The 5,070-nt window shown below is 36.9% G+C and overlaps 1 non-coding gene across 1 annotated transcript; it reads right to left on the bottom strand.

The window, feature by feature from the left end:
* Window positions 1-433: 433 nt before the first annotated feature.
* On the bottom strand, window positions 434-544 carry LOC112625581. Its single transcript, XR_003119666.1, has one exon. It is a non-coding gene; the product is annotated as a U6 spliceosomal RNA (small nuclear RNA).
* Window positions 545-5,070: the final 4,526 nt, after the last annotated feature.

Below are 5,070 nucleotides of genomic sequence, written 5' to 3'. Positions count from 1 at the left end.
GCTGTCCTGGCTGGTGTCTCCCCAAGTCATGTGCCACGCTAATACAATAGCTCTGAGCCCAACCTAGCACCAGGAGTTGCCTAGGAATTGCAGTCCTTGGGCCTTAGACTGCCTTGCCAGTTTACCTAAAATCCTGGAACACTTTGGCCCACAGTGGTGAGACTTGCCAAGTAACTCAAGTTTTGACTGTTAGCATAGACAATTCCCCTCTGACTGGGTCTGGTCCACATGCTATCTCCATGTGCAGGCACTGGCTAAGCCCAGCACCACTTTACTCTCCACTGTGATAGTGCAGCATTAAGTTAAATATAAAGTCACCCTGTGGCTGCACTCTGCCTCCTCAAAGTACAAGGATTATCTCTCCATACCAAACAACTGGTGACAGGAAATGGGACATGTATGGCCTCAGGGACTCAAGACTGTCTCTCCTACCCTCTTCAGAGGACATTTCACAAATTTGTGTGTCATCCTTGCAGAAGAGCCATTCTAATCTCTGTATCATTCCAATTTTAGTGTTATGTGCTACGCTAATATGTATTAGCACTCATATTTATTATAGTCCGGGTATATAATGTCACCAGGGCCAGTCCTACAATATTAGTAGGAATGTAGAATGCTTTTATATTCTAGGAGAGTGTACTTCCAGCAGGGACCAGTTTGCCACATAAATTATAAGCCAGATCAGAAAACATTTTATTGTAGATTTTCCATTTGGTGTGGCCAGGATTCTTAATAACGTAGCATAGCCCTTGTATATTCTGGTGATAGAATACCACGTTGAGTGGTACAAACCTCATCTCTACCCCTGTTCCCTCTACTTAAGAGGTATGTGTGTGTTTTGTTGTTGTTCTTTCCCATATTCCTTTACTACTTTGGGGGAAGGAGTATCATGGGTATGTTCCTGATTAGTTCCTCCAAACTAATCTCATTTGCATTATTCCTAAGTGAAAATCTCCTCAGGCTTTTACTATGCCTTGTCGAGGAGGCATCCACATGGTGTGAATTATCTGGTGGACTGATGTCTGTCTGTCTTTCTTTCTTTCTTTCTTTCTTTCTTTCTTTCTTTCTTTCTTTCTTTCTTTCTTTCTTTTTTTTTTCTTTCTTTTTTCTTTCTTTTCTTTTCTTTCTTTTCTCTTTTCTTTTCCTTCCTTCCTTCCTTCCTTCCTTCCTTCCTTCCTTCCTTCCTTCCTTCCTTCCTTCCTTCCTTCCTTCCTTCCTTTCTTTCTTTTGTGTCTTTCTTGTGTGTCTTTCTGTGTAGAAGAGCTGGAAAACAGAACATTAATTCCTTGAATCTCTAAGATAGGGGACTAAATGTGATTCACGTTCACTATACCAATGCACTTACATAAGGTTTGGAAGAAAGAAGTGAAGTTCAGGCCATTCTTCTGGTTCTGCTGGCAAATGCTATCCTGAATACCCAATTTAGTGGTTGTGTCCTGATCATGGGGTGGTGGCTGTCAAGTTTTGCAGGTAGGTTTTTTGATTATAGAGCGGCAATTTTATTCATAGCTTAGTGTGATTTTCAGTCATATCTGAAAACTCAGTTTGGCGTTTGTTTATTCAGCTTCCTAATGACTGTAAAATAAGTTTCTGCTTAACTAGAATAGATACATTATTTACCACTGGACTTCAACCAATGTGAACTTTGCATAATTTTCTCTATTCTTATTTTTCCTCTGAGATTTGGCTTAGGAAATCTTAGGAAGTTTCTAGCAAGGATTTTGGATATCTGCTACCATACCACCATCATTTCTGGAGGTCTGTTTATAATCAATTTCAGGTAACGAAATTTCAGATATTTGTGTAATCAAAGCTTTGTTTTCCTTGCATTTTTGTTTTGGGAGTTTACTTTTAAGAAGATTGGTTTCTTGACGATTTTATAGACACCCTACCATTTTCAAAGACTTGTTGGTAATACAAATCCCAGTGATTTTACTATAAACCAGAAACTAGCTTCTTTATAAATCATTTTCTGTTGGTTGGTTTGTTGTTGTTGTTGTTGTTTGTTTGTTTTATTGCTCTTTACCATCTTGCTCTCATGAAGCTCAGGGTAATGAAAGGGTCTGAAGTAAACAGACTGATAAAGCTGACATGTGCTTTCTCTGTTCCCTGTATTTGTATCTATTAGATCTTAACTGAGAATGTAAGAGAGGTAGGAGTAAAGTCTTCCTGTAGAATAACTAAGCTGATTGTGGAAGAAACTGTAGACTTTAGTGTTAAAAGAGGAAGTGACTGTGAGTGCTCTAGGTAGACAGAGCAATATTTGACAAGTGCAGTGACTTGCATATGAGAATAAACATGGTGGCCTCTACAAACTGTTGGCAAGTATTGGAGCCAGAGTGAGTGTGGTGGGCTAACACTGAAAAAAAGATTAGTGCATTCCCGGTGGCCAAATGAGAAAAAGATCAGGGCATTTTACTTCTCTAATCCTAATAGATCCCACGGTCCCATGTAGCCCAGTTTCTTTATGGAGGGGGGCCTCTAAAAAAGCCGAGTCTGAGTAATCAAAAAATCATCAAGCAACTCTAATCTTAACTGTACTTTTCAAAAAATATAAAAATCATCACTTTCCTCTATCCAATTTCTGTTTTCTATTCCTCCTATTTTCTAACACCCAAAAACTACCTCTGTAAACTCTTAATCCTTCAGTATTTTCTTGACATCCAGCTCTCATCTTTTCCCTTCTCCCTCTCTTTCCTTTTCACTTATCTATCTCTTTATTAAGTTTACTTAATGTCTCCAAGTCTTTCTCATTCTCTGGTCATTTATTTGTCTAACCTCCTAATAACTACATCCTAAAAGATCCAGAATAGGTCTAGAAGTAGAACTTTCTTGAGAGAGCAGGAAAGAAAGACAGGAGCTCTGCGTACTTTTATAAATGCAGTGGCCAAGTACACTTAGAAACTTGTACTTAATTCTGGATCTAGTTGCAGACACGGAACGATTTTTAGCCAGAGAGTGATATAGTAAGATTTGCATGTTAGAATGTTTCCTTTTATGGAGTTGCAGAGAATAAACAAATAATTACTTCAGTTACATAAACATAGTAGTGCTGAGCATTTATTAAATTTACGTATATAATGACTATCATAGGCAATAAGGAAACTTATAATTACAAGTAACTTTAAACAACTGAGCTAAATGTAAAGAGAAAATCAGGATTGAAGATAAAAGGTCTGCAAAAATGAGTGTTGTGATAGTTTCTTTTATTCAGCTCCAAACTTACCTCACAGTTGTTGTTGGAGCAGTGAGTAAACCAGCTTACTAATTTATAGCAATTGTGGTAGTCAACTTCAAAAGTGATTTCTTGGGAGTGTGTTTTGAGAAGTTGAGGACCAAACAATAAAATGTAAATTTAATGTTAGAGACTATAAGGACTGAGTATACTGCTTTCTAGAATGTAAGAGTCAGGAACATGAATAAATAGATTCCTAGAGCATAAATGGTTAATATGTCTATCAACTATCTGGTATCTGTTATTTTTCTCAGATTTGATAGATGCTACACTAATAGTATTTTAGTCTGGAAGAATTTTAAAGCAGATGTGTTTTATTCATTCTTGACATAGAAAAACAAATCTCTGTAGGGTGCCTGGGAAAGTCTGATTCTAAGTATCATGCTGTCTGGACATGCCTATGCCATAATATGCATTCTCACATAACCGGTTTGTGATGTGGTATGATCTTATGGTGACTAATTGAATTTTGAGAAAGTTTGCCAATGACAATGATTTTAGGGTATGTTGACCCTTTCTTTTCTGCAGGAGATTGAGACATCTTGATGCTCCTTCTGATTTGTAATGGGGGACTTAGTAAGATACAACATAAAGACATCCTCTAAGGGATGGCCCCTAGCCGACAGGTCTTGTGTGCATTACTTGTGACATGTGGGAAGTATCTGTAGATAGTCAGCACATAGGCAATAGTTCTCTTTATTTTCTCTGCAAGAGACTAGCTATCAGGCACCAGACAATGTTTGTGTTGTCATCAGGTGTGATTGCCAGGATGAACATAAAACAACAAACATATTTAACCCACCAGTAGAGCTGCTTTTCCACTTTCCTTTCCCATTGGGTGTGGCTTTGTGATTCTACTAAGATCAAGAGAGAGGAAAAGAGAGTTTGGCAGTTTGGAAGAGCTGCATGGAAGACGTGATACTTGAAAGAAAGATAGTTAGGTTTAGTGAAGTAGGAAAATAATCAGGGCAAAAAGAGAAACAGGAACAAAAGTTGAGCTGTATGATAATGAGGTGCCCATGAGCAGAGGGAGTTCATGCTCAGTGAGGACAAGAAGATGCTCAACCAAATGAATCTAACTTGCTCTTTATTTAAAAGTCACTGGGGATACACAATCTACATAGTATCAAGTAAAGGATGGCCTGTTTAGCTTGTGAATGATGACAAAATTTAGTGATTCAGAAAACAATGACCTGTTTCACATTTATTCATTAGGCTGAATTTTGTGTTCTATTTTTATATTCAAACTCTATACCTGTTCCCCTTCTCACTGTACTACAATGCTGAAATGTATTTATTTTAATCTATAGGTTAACATTCAGAATCAACTAATCAGGAATTTCTTCAGTTTTATGCATGAAGGGTATGTTTCACAAGTATAAAAAGAAAAAATTTAAAAATGTTTGATATAAGAAAATATCTGGCTGTTTGGGTCCTTTCTTTTAAGAATGGGAGTATTCTAGAAACAATTTTACCTGTACCTTAGGATTGCAAATGGAAATCCTTGATATTTACATTTTAGTGTCTTTTTAATGCTTACTATGAATTCTACATCATCAGATATGTGGTGGCAAAGGTATAATTTTTCTGAAAAATTATATTTTTTAGCAAGAATATTTGCATGCAAAGCATCTTATTTTTTTTCTGAATGTCATGCTTTTCCTGGAAACCATTAATTTTCTTTCAGTATTTTTCTATTTTCTACAGTCTGTTGATAGTGGTGGGAAACTTGAACTTGAAACACTGTTTAGCCATGTAGATCTTGAAATTAGTATGTCTTTCTCAATGAGGGAGAGCATTTGAATTGGTAATTAGTGTTGATTCAGGATAGAAAT

This window comes from Theropithecus gelada, chromosome 5, assembly GCF_003255815.1.
Source record: "Theropithecus gelada isolate Dixy chromosome 5, Tgel_1.0, whole genome shotgun sequence".
NCBI classification, from domain to species: domain Eukaryota; kingdom Metazoa; phylum Chordata; class Mammalia; order Primates; family Cercopithecidae; genus Theropithecus; species Theropithecus gelada.
This window is presented reverse-complemented; position numbering and strand designations above follow the sequence as displayed.